Source organism: Gouania willdenowi, chromosome 14 (genome assembly GCF_900634775.1).
Source record: "Gouania willdenowi chromosome 14, fGouWil2.1, whole genome shotgun sequence".
In the NCBI taxonomy this organism is placed as follows: domain Eukaryota; kingdom Metazoa; phylum Chordata; class Actinopteri; order Blenniiformes; family Gobiesocidae; genus Gouania; species Gouania willdenowi.
The window spans coordinates 21,305,347-21,318,355 of NC_041057.1; positions in this window are offsets into that span (position 1 = coordinate 21,305,347).

The window sequence follows — 13,009 nt, forward strand, 5'->3', positions numbered from 1 at the left end:
AAATATACCAAGAGTTTTTCTGTTTCAAACCTATGTGCACATACTGACAGCAATGATACTATGACCTGTACATTTATTAAAAAATGGTTATTCAGAATTTTTAACAAGGTTCAATTTATTGAAATGTATTGCAAAGAAAGTTGACATTTTGAAATTAAAGCTGATGTTGGAGAAGTTTGAAAAGAAAGCCCACAACGCAGGGTGAGCCCTCTATCTCAGCGGGGGTCACAAAAAAGTGATTACCTGATCCAAAAGGGCCACATTATCAACATTAATGTCAAGATTTTGAATAATGGCTAATCTGGGCTTTATTACAAGAGAACAAAGGGTTGTATGTTTTGATTTTTTTTTTTTTCCCAATTTTTGAATTTTTTTTGCATTTTTGTTGTTGTGTGTTTGGAGTTATTTTGTGCACTTTTTTCCTTATTGTATGTGTTTTTGTTGTTGGTTTCTCTGGGGATATTTTTTTTTACATTATTTAGTGTATTTGTTGTAGTTTTGTATGTGTGCGTGTGTGTGTTTGGAGTCGTTTTGTGTATTTATTGCATGCATTTATTGTTATTTTCGTGTCGCTATCTATGTGTTTTTGTTGTCCTTAGTATATATTACAAAATGCAATATACACTCGTGTCGGCTTCTTGTGTGACTGGTAATACCTAGAAACTGATCCTGATCAAGTCATTATGGCACACTTTGGTCCACGCTATTGTTTAAAGACATTTTAAAAAGAAACTACTGACTTGCCAGATCAGAGAATAATTGTCATACCCTATTCCTTAGTCAATTCAAAGGAATATTTCAAATAAAGAAAATAGAAACAAAGCTGTCTGTTATTACTCTGCAGAAATTATGACTTTTTTTTTTGAGAAAAAAAATTATTACATAATAAATGGCATTTTTCTAGGCTTGTTTTTAAAAAGAGCAACAAATTGTAAGTATACCCACTTCGGCATCCACTACAATACTGTACTCAACCCTACACCATTTGAGCTGGTGCAAGATCCTGCACTCTCCAGATTTTGACCGGCACCTATTTGATTTGGTCCAGCACCTCATTTAAAAAAAATCAAAATCAAAATTCAGCTCTTCATTTGCTTTGTTTTGATAAAAAAAAACAGCTGTGTCTTTTATTGAGTTGAAATCACTGGAAATGTTATTGTACAATAAATAAGTCTATGGTTGTTTCTGTGGAAATCGGCAATCAGCATAGCGAGTAGCAGCACCTGTAGCATTGATGCTAATGCAGGAGCAACAGACAGGACATAGGAGGAAAACTATCCAATAGCGGTGTAACAATACATTGATCCACATCGATTAATTCATTAACAATCCAATTACATCAATGCACAATGAAAACATCGATAAACATAGTCATCTTCAAGATGCGCCATTATTTTGAAATTCACATAGCACGCCTGTACGTCCGTACCACCATTGCCTGCGCAGGGATGGTGGCAGAACGTAGCAAATGCCACTCGACAACAAAGCTTTGCAACCGCTGCTGCCACCCATATTTGTACACAGTAGTATGCAGCCGCCGACCAGTAATGCCCCGTTGCCACTTCCTGAATGTGGAGCCAACCGCTATAAAACACCAATGAAGAAGAACATATATGTAGCATTATTGTCCGTGTACCCTTCGTTCTTTGGTTATTCCATTTTAAAACTAAATCAAAACAAATAAACCATGTGTTTTTTTTTGTTTTACACAAATTCATCATATGCCCCTTAAAATAAGTTTTTATACTTAATTATATAACGATGTGGCATCATTAACATGTCAATGTTATAATAATAATAATAATATTAATAACAATAACATGCCAGTGACACGTTTTTTACAGTTAACTGTTTTCAAAGCCATATTTATGTATTATTAAAAACACATTGCACCATAGTAATTTTAATAAAACTACTAGATACTTTTTAACACTCACAATTCAAAAACTAACACTTTGTTAAATGTTACAGAATGATGTTTAAACTGACCTGAAAGAAAAATGGTCAAATCATATTTCAGTTGTTTTTGGGAGTTGATATACATGTAAATGATAGTGTGAGATGGGCATATATCACATCATATCGATCGCAGGCTTGTGAATCGAATCGAATCAAAATCATATCGAGACTAGGGCTGGGATAAACGATTTTTTAAACGATGAATCTAGCAATTATTTTTTTTTAGGGATGCACCGAATATTTGACGAATATTGCAAAAAAAGCCACATTCAGCCTTAGGTTCAGTGAGTTAAAAGCAAGGCCGAATAGTAGCATGTGACGCAATTGAACAGCGCGCAGTGATTTTGAGTCGGAAAACTGTGCGCGCGTTGCTGCAGAACCAGCAGCAGCAGCTTCTCTTTGCCGCACACAAACACAGCCAGACTCTCTCCTTTCCACTTACCGCTCTCTGTCACCGCATAAAAGTTGGAAACTGTTCAACTCCACAACTGAGTCCATTCTTTGTGCTGTGAGCACGGAGTGCTAACAGCTGATGTGTGTAAACAATGGGTCCGTGGCTCCAAGCAGTGGATCGGCAGCCATAAATTCCATATATGGCAATAAAGTATAATATATATTCTATAAAGTATAATATATATTCTATATTAAACCGCAGTGTTGTTTTAGCTGTTAAATAGTTGGAGAGGGAGGAGCTCACATTCTCGGAGGCGTGTTAGGTGACGTCACCTGCCAACGTGGGCAAAATCCATCTGTCGTATTTAAAGCAAAATGTGGAATAACAAGGGAGGGAGGAAACAGAACTGTTTCATCTCCGGCCCTCTGAATGAGGCTAAAGGGATGTATATCACTGTAGCAAAACCATTATAAAGTGATTTTTTCATCATACCTCCCCTTTAATGCACTATAGCTTTTTTTTTGGAATGCATTTTGTTTTATTTGAAGGCCTAATATAAATTAAAAACTTTGTTGTGCATTTTTTGAAAAGCAAAGGCTACTGGAATATTTATAATAAATTTCATAATATTCAATAAACATTTAATTTCTTTAAAAAATTTGATTAGCTCCCCATTAATTGATTAAAAGTAATTTATACATGTTGATTTACATATCTAAAAGTGTTGCGTGTTGCTTTTTTTTTTTTTTTTTATTGATACAATTTACATTAAGTGACATTAACAAAGCAAGAGGCTTGAGTTATGTACATTTACAAACGTCAGCTTTCACATCAGTTATTGTGTTGCTGCTGCTGATGTCACAGTGGATGTTTCCTCCTTGTCCCGTCGACGCGCTGTTGCGGGGAACAGCTACCTTCAACGAACAAGTGCGTGCCTTCACAGCCTTGCACTTTTGAAACACGGAGGAGCCACTCGCGTCAGTTTTTCTCCAGCGCCGCCATCTTTGTTTTGGTCGGACGACACATCGGCGCGCCTATTTTGCGTTGTCGTCATTAATTACGTCGACGAGGTGTCCCGGCCCTAATCGTGACAGACTTTGTGATATTGGCAAACATTATATTGTCATCCAAACATATTGACATCGTATCGTATCGTATCGTGATGACGCTGGTGATTTACACCTCTACTATCCAGGGAACTCGAGGAGGACTCAGGGACAAAGAGAAGAGAAGGAGACGATGGTCAAAGTTCTGCTATGAACATTGAGATCCGGGAAGTTTGGAGAGAGTTCAAACACAAAAAGAGCTGCTACTCTTGGTTTATGAAAGACAGGGCAGGCCTCGGCTGTGAAATATGTAAATAAAGTTGTGAGGGAACAAAAGGCTTAATGGCTGTTTTTTTTTTGGCTGTTTTGGACAAATAACAAGGCGTTTTATTTTAGTTTTCTGCTGTGCTGCTGATTCATTAGAAGAGTTATGGGTGCAACAATTTGTAAATATTTTGTATTTGTGGGTTTTTGTGTTCTGAAAGTTTTGTGTCCTTTGTGGCTAAATTAGCGGTTATTTTGCGCTGTCCTTGGTGCTGAAACATGGCAGATTTTGACAGCTGTCACTCAGAGTGAGAGACGAATGAGCTCCGTAAGGGGTGATTGTCCACGCTTCTTTGAGGCTGATTCCTCATACTTTTATTAAACATTTAGGGTAATTTGTTGTTTCTGTCTACATGATATTATTGGCCTGTTCAGTTTGCTAAAGGTGCCTTAAAAAAATTAATTCCATGACATATTTTTTTCTCTTTCTTACAGCTGGAACAACACCCAGCCTGTGTTCCGGGACCTGATTATTTACAAATTAAGCACTGCCTACACCCGAAGGGGTGTCATGCACCAGATGACCTTGGACCCAGTACAAGACAAAGAATGAATAAATGGATGAATGAATGTGTTCAGTCAGGTTACTATGACTCCTTGTTTCATGGTCACAGCAGGAAGCACACGAGTACAACCAGACTTTTTCCTCAAGTGGATTTCACTCGATAGTTTTGCCTCCATTTTGTTCTGGCCTCGACAAAAACAGCTGCAGATATGATTGTCTGACTCATTGTGTTGTTAGATTCTGCCGAGAACACAGTGAGGTGTCCTCACACCAACGAGATCAGGTACCAAACAGATGAATTGTTATCGTCTCACCATATGAAAACAGGAATAATATCAAATCACACATACATACACGTGACTTAATGAGTGACTAAATGATTTATTCTATCTTCAAGCCAATTATGCATGCATGTAATCACAGGCAATATAACAAAGGAACATATGACTGACTGACTTATTTTCTCTCCCTTTTCCTTCTGAGATGGTCAGCGCTGAATTAAGGGCACTTGAAGCCTGATTATGCATTCTTCCGTAATGCAGCCTTCAATGGCTACTAATTTAGAAACAATTCTTTCTGCTTTGCTGAGTATATGTATATATGAATTCCAATATAGATGAATCAACCTTGATTTCGAAAGGCAAAGGAAGCTTTGCAGGTTCCGCAGGGTCAGAGTTTGGACCATCATATTTCTCCTGGCAGGCCATGATTTCACACTAACCCACAGAAAGGAGCAGTCATTACTTCAGGCAACCCGAGCCCTTCTCTCGTGGTGTCAAACCAAATGTAAACTAATCTGTCAACCTAAATGTGCACAGCTCAGTATCCTGCATGTCTAACAGACCCGAGGGTAGAAACTCATATAATGTGTACAGTATCAGGCAAAGACAAGAACAGAGCAAAACAAAGAGCTTGGAAACCAAACAGTTGGCAACGTGAGAAGGAAGCGAGAAAATTGGTGCGCATGTTATTGTGTTCATTTTCGTCATACTACATTTGTGAAGTGATAATAACTAGACTATGACTAAATCAAAAAAATGTATAAAAATTTATATACAAATATATTTATATTTTTGTCAACTAATAAAGACGAAACTATGTTTTCGTCACATGGGATGAAATCCAAACAGAACTGATGCAATTATGTCATCTTGTACATTAATCACATCAAATCTGACTGTGCGTATTTACCAGAGGTGTAAAGAGCACTGATAAATCTTACTCACGCACAAGTACTGCTACTGTACTGATTGAAATTGTACTCATATATAAAATACTCAAGTACAAGTATAAAGTAGCTCAATTAAATAGTACTCAAAGTCAAAGTTACTAGTTACTTTCACCCCCCATGTTTATTTTTGGTAATAAATCTTGTCATGGTTCCTTTGCATACAGTAAACATCTAATGCAAAACTTAAAAAGGAAGAGACCAATTTATTTTCCACAAAGGCATCTGTATAAAATAACACCAATGAATTCAATTCAAAATTTTAAAAAGTGCTCAGGCTCTAAGTATAGCTAACTTTTTTAACTCTAAAACTGAAAAAATACCCGTCATTCCATTTAATCTAATTGGTCGGCTATGATGTGATGCATTTGCTTGTTGTCTGGTCATTTCATTTTTTGTAGTTTAACAATATCTGTTGATCATTTTAAAACAAAAAAATATTATTTACTCTGTAATGGTTGGGTGTAGAAATGTAACAAATTTACGTCTTTTAAAACATACTTCAGTAAAATTACTGATTTAGAAATATACTTGAAAAAGTACAAATACCCATAAAAACAACCCAATGACAGTAATGTGAGTACTTGCAATCCATTATTTTCACCTCTGGTATTTACAAACACTAATACGGGGCGCCATGGTTACGGCCCGCGGGCCGGACCGATTGTGCATCACATCCGACCCGTGGTTGATAAGGGAGAGGGGAGGGAATTTTTGTTTTTTATTTATTTATTTTTTTTATCTAATGTTTTATTTTTTGTGTGTCCACCAGCACACAAAATGTGAAATAAACCCATCCAGTCGTATAACACAGAAAATTGCCCTGTTTCAAATTTTCTACATTTGTGACGTCACATGTGAAATCGGGAATCAGTGTTGCCAGATCAGATGGACAATTTCTAGCCCAGTCACATCTTAGAAAAGCCCAAACACGAACCAGGAATTTGGCAACACTGTGTTTGTGACACAATGCGACGCAACGGTTCGTACTATCACCTTGGATGGACTTTTCTTGTAACACATGCGATGATGAACGTAGCAGTTCCAGTAAGTGTTTGAAACAGCTGAAACAGCTGTTTTTGCTGTTGAAGCTGCTGTTGCTGCACGACGCATACACTCACAATCACAATATCCGCTTAAAAAGCCATGTGTTTTACTGTAATGTGCAGTTTTTTGGCTGAAAACAACAACAGTGTGTGAATAGCAAAAGAAATTTGCAAGTGTTCAACTTTTGTGGGGAGTCATATGAGCAGTCCTTGTCTATAGACACGCCTCCTCACACAGCGCAGTTTTAGAATTGGTCAGAAAGTGGACTTGTGACTTTGTGACTGAAAGTGACTTTTCATAGACTAAAACTCCAGAAAACAGGCGAGTCTGGGAAAATAAACCTAAAATGCTATGTTGTTGGGGTTCTTAGAACAAATGAAGATGGGTGAAAAATAGCATAATATGTCCCCTTAAATTTAGGTGGAATCCGGCAGTTGGTCTGTTTCTGCTGCTGCCTCAGTTGCCGCTGAGCTAAGCTTGTGAAAGTTAAAAGGTATCTGGCTTCAACAAGTAAAATGTGGCTGAAGAAGGCTTGTCTTCCCATTTAACATAATCCTGTGTGATAGGGGTGGGAGGGAATAAAAGGGGTGTGGTTCACTGATGTAGGCTGTACAGTAGGCTAGTGCCATAGGCATGGGTGTGTGGAAATGTGGAGTTGGAGTTTACTGGTGATGACTGGCAAAGTTAACGTGCCATCTGTTATTGAGCCATTGTAATTTTTGAACTAAGATAGGTCATATTTGGCTATTTTTTCAAGAACCTTTTTGTTTTACTAATTCCTATACAGGATATTCAGTCACTTGGCCTATTGTTGGATTACTTTATTCTGGTACTTACTTTCTGTGACACGTTTAGGCCTACTTGGCCTGGCCTTCTTTTAATTGGACTAATTATGTATTTGGATGTTTTCATGCAAGCCTTCAATACATATGATCAAAGTAATTTACAGTTTACACTGGTGTTATTTATAGGAAATGTGTTTTGTCTATTTTGTTGCATTTCTAATTTATAAATGTTGGCTATGTGCATGGATAGGACAATGGCTACGGTTACATGATATTTTTTAATTCTGAATTAGTTATTCCGAATTAAATCATTCGGAATTAAAGTGTTCAGCTTCGTATTTACATGGTAATAGTAATTCCCGAATTGAGGTTTACATGGAAAACTGGTTTATTCGGTTTTAGTTAATTCCGCTTTAGGTCTGGGGGTTGGGAAGGTTCTGATTGGACAGGGGGAGAACATGACGTATCACGTCGATCACGTCTATTGGGAAAAACACACAACAAACCTTTTATTGTCGGCTGTAACATAGAAGACCACACATGAGAACTGTTTGTCGTTTTGAAGCAACAGCTGGGCAATAACACACTTTAGTCCACGGAGCGGAAGAAAGATATGATAAGTAAATAAAGCCCAGTAAAACTCTGCAAAACAATAAACAGGAATAAATATTTGCTCCCTGTTAAAGATAGAAGCTCTAACACCCGTTCCAATGATACACATGCTGATATTACAGCCTGTGCAGCAGTACGGGAACGCATTTCCTTCGTCTCCGGGAGAACAGGCTTCACTCGTCTGATGAAGCCTGTTCCGTTTGCTGTGTCTGTGTTAATGTCCGCATGTTTATGCCTCCGTCCATCCCCTTTTTTCATTATATCCATGTCTTTTAAGGCTCTTATTAAATAGTGTCGGCTCTATTTCGGGCCGCCATGTTGGATTATGTCGTCACCCAGTGCGTCAAGTAGCATATGCGCAAAACAACTGAAATTAACTTAAAGCGGAATTAAGTGTTGTTTTACAAGAAAGAGGAATTATTTAATTTGGAAATTTAAATTTGGTTAAAGAGGAATTAACTTTTATTCTGCTTTAAAGAGGAATTAAAGCTAACATGGCCATTTATTGTTACATTTTTAGAGGGCAACTTGCTTTAGGCTGCTATGTAATTGTAGGCCGCATTGTGAGGCTATTGTGGGGCCAATGCAATTTCTTTTTAATGTGTAGGCCTTCATGAATAATTTCAAGCAGCATATCCATGTATTGAGTCAGTGTTTGGTCTTTCAGGCCGAAAAGAAATCTCACTTGAAAAAAAATTAGCCCACTGGCCAATTTCACCCTGGCACCCCTGCACCAACACAATCCCATATCAGGTTGATCAATGGTAACTGAATCTTTAATATGTCACATGCACACCAGTGTATTTTAGCAAATCAGCACATAGTAAAAGTCACACAATAACATGACGTGAAGATTTACTTTTTTGTAAGCATTATATTCATCCTTCACATGTGTGAAATATGTCTAGCAGCACCGATCCCTTGGGTTTCCTGTGCTTATCTGTGTGTGATGAGCTGGAGTAGGTGCGGAAAATGTGGCACATTTGTGCCATTCTGATCTCATCTGACAGAGCTGAGAAAAAATAGCCGTGACTAAAAAAGGCGCATTTTTGCAGATGTGAACCATCCTTTGGGATCCCTTTGGCACACATGCGTTGTTGATTTCCTAACAGAGGGAGACTGTGGACCCAGAGGTCAGACCCCAGTGCCCTTGCACAGTTATTCACCCCACACGTGTCAGCACTCATGTCCGAATCCGGAGAATGATCAGCAACGATTTCAAAGTGAGAAGGAGACCTCTAAAATGATAGATAGATGTAATTCTAATAATCGACCCCTGAGATCCTTGGGTTAGTCAGTAGTTGTTGAGAAAAGCCATTGGTTTCTCTTCTAGTAAAAGCAATCTGAAGCCACTACATCATTTGTCCACAGTGTCAGCCCAGAGGTGGCACGCAACTGTCTCCCTGCACATTAATCACAGCTTTACCGCTGAGCGATGGAAAGCAAGGCCAAGGAATAAAAACTGGAAAACATGTCATTTTAATGTTATTTGGAATTGACTTTACGTGTCACTGCCAAAACGTCAGGCATTGTTCCTTGGAGCAGGAATCAAATAGCATCGCATACTCCATCACTGCCATATATTGGTTTAAAATAATCAATCTGTCAAACTGTGTAAAATCTTCTGTTGGAATTTCTTCATCCTTCAATAATCATTACATAGCAGCTCTCCACTTTGAGACTAATTTTATTTATTACAGTTAAAGTTAGTTTCAGTAAAAAAACAAAAAAAAAATAAAAAATACAGCAACAGTAAAGTGCTGACATGCCCCCTTGGTCTGCCACTTAATATCGTTCTGTACCAAAGACAAGATTGATCCATGGACCTATCTACTTCTGCCTGAAAGTATTGACAGACCACTTGTCACTACGCGTCATATTGCCTGTATTGATTAGGGCTGTATTTCAGAGTTAGAGGCTAAGACTTCAGACTATGTTGTGGATTGGTTGACTGTCACCTCCATCATATTAACAGTCAGACAGAACACAACTTTGCAGCACCAGGAACAGATCACAGCCTTCAGTGTCCATACACCGCACACACTGTGGACATCTGGGTTTTAGTCAGAGGACTGTTTTTATTTGGAAATCTACCAATAAATGGACGCAAGAAAAAAAAAAAAAAATTGACATTTTGTTGCTGTGAATTTTTTTTTTTTTTTGTTGCTTTAGTGACACCTCTAACATCTGAACATTGTTTCCTTATATAAAACACAAAAAAAAAAAACACACTGAGACCAGGCTTTTGATGGCAAAATTATTATTATTTATCTATCTGGGTCAGAGTTGAATGGATTTCTTACTGTATTTTGGCGTTCCTCCAACTTTCTCTCCCATCAGTCCGCACACACGCAACTTCCTCTTCCTCCGGATATGCAGAGGGTCATTGCGTTCCTCGTTTTTTTTATGGTTTTATCTCACCATCACCACACTCTCCATGAGTTCCACACATGCTCTGGTTGAGTGTGCGCTGCTCAGAACGTCAACTCTCGTACGTAGCGCCATTTTCTGTCTCGTAAACGCCTTTCCTCTCCTCCTCTGAGCTCTGCTGAGCACGGATGATCTCTCATCCAAGGGTGTGCTGCTACCTCCTACAGTACATGTCACCTATTATTTTGCTATCTGGCTCAAAGGCTGGGGGTATTTTGTATTTGAAATGACGAGTTATCTCGTTAATGGCACTGAGAGAGTTAAGGAAGCGAGCTTGTAATTGGAGGGTCACTGTGGGGTGTTGAGTAAGTCCCTTAACCCTAACTGATCGCGTTGTATGTCGCTTTGGATAGAAGCGTCCGATAAATTTAATTGTAATTGTAATCTTGTATTCTTCCTAGTAGGGCACCCAATGTTGGTTCTTTAAAGAAGGGGAAAATTACTTACCACTACTGCTTGGCACTACAATTAATTTTTAAAAAAAACAGATGTATGCCTTGGTTTTAAACAGAAGGCAAAAATGTGTTTTAATTTTACTGAAAACAATCTTCGAATGAAATTTGACGTCATCTGGTCCAGCTGAAGTTGTTCGTTTTCAATATTTTTGTCAATTGTGGAGATAACTGCAAATGTGAAAGCCTTGTACACACACACACACACACACACATACACACGCTACGCAGGTTGACTACAAATGCACAAAAAATTGCAAAATTACAACAACATACAGAAAATGACACTAAAAACCCACAAAATGACTTCAAAAGCACAGTAAACACCAACTATTATACAAATTATATTAAAATGACTCTTCAAAAACAAACAACAAAACACACAGAGAAGAATATACAAAACAAAACAATAAGCCTTTTTTTCCTTTCTGTTTTAATGCTGGAATTGGTTTTTATTAAAAAAACAAACTGAAATGAATGTTGATATTGTGGATCTGATCAGACAGTTGTGTTTCTGTGGCCCTCACTGAGATAAAAGTTGCCCATCTTTGTACTATACTACAGCTGCTGTAAAGAGGTATAGATAGAGAATGTATGTTTGCGTAATATGACTAAAATAGTCCTGCAAATGACATTAGCTGTGAAATCCAGTTGGACGTGGCTGGGCTGGCCTGAAGGTGCTCAGTCATAAACGCCCTTGGACTCAGAGCTGCTGTAAAAAGCTCCTTTAAGTCAGCACCTATAGTCTGTGGCATATACTGTGGTGTGTATGGTCCCTAGTCACATGTAAATAAGCCTATTTATAAATGCCTTTGTGTTGCATGGTGGGTGTGCAGCTAATTCTGTGGGTCTTGCGTGAAGAAAAGCTGGGGGAAAGATGAGTTGAGAATGCTGATAATGGCGTGTGCGGGACAGCTCAGAAGCTCAGAGGTGTGACAGGTGAAGGCTCCACCTGGACCTGCTGGGCCCACCTGCTCCCTCATCGGCGCTGACGCAGAGGAGGGCCGACTGTTGCCATAGCAAATGGATCAAGTGCAAAAAAAAAAAAAGCTGCTTCTCCGGGCAATCTGGAGGGCCGTAGGTGAGCATTTAGTTCCTTGGGGCTACTGGCATCTGTCAGCGTGTGTGAACAGACACAAAAGACGGCACATAATTAACATCATTATCTCACCTGGCATTTGGAGTCTGGATACATATTTAGCATAAAATATAGCATCCTTTTCATCCTTTTCATTCTGTATTAGAGGTGTGTTGACTGTATTGAATATAAGTCTGTTGTGTTTTTCTGTCTCTTGCACTTTTGCCCCCCCCCCCCCCCCTTCATATCGGTCCCACTATAGTGTAGCTCCTATGACTCTCTCCCAATGCCACTGAACACAGAAGCTTCCACTGACAGCATATGTCTGTGCTCCCTGGTGCAGGGAACTTCCACATGTGAAAGCCTGACAGTATGAGAGGAAAACATGTTGATTATCAGATGATTAAGTGGAGCTTACCAGATGCGGATCAGTTGGAGCTGGTTGACAACAAACACAAAGATGCCACTTTATGATAAACTACACAAGCCCTTATATGAATTATTTGTATCCAGTAAAGCAGTGGTTCCAAATCTTTTCATCCCTTTTATCTCCTTTGCATTTTTGTCAAATCATGTGTACCCCCTCTTCATATCATAAATACCCTCTCCATAATTTCATATACGGTACTTTTTCATTTATGTTTCTCAAACATTGGTTCCCGAAAGCTTAAAGGTGCAGACAGAGGAGAGAAAGGACTTAGCATTACATTTGAAGAAGTACAACTTTCAGATCCCTCCCTCTCCACTGCTCTCCTGGCCTACCTCCAAAGTACCTCCCCCCAGGGGAGGCTGATGTGAATATTGCTAAATGGCCAGTAAACCACACAACAAAACCGATAAAGGTGTGTTCACACCGAACATGACTGAAGTGACTGAAGCAACTAGATTACATTAAAATCAATGTTAAATGACACGACCTCAAGTTATCTACCCTCAAGCAACGTGACTTGCGTGATTTGAGCAACTAGGTCAAGTGCAACCTAGTTGCTTAAAGTTTAAAAATGTGAACTTTTCAAACGACAACTCTCCCGTCCTTTACTGCCTGTAGAGGCAGCAGCTCCTCCCTACAGTGCAGACAGCTGCAGCGGAGGGCTGTACTACACTTCCTCAATTTACCATTTGTTCTACGAACCCCAAAAACATAGTATT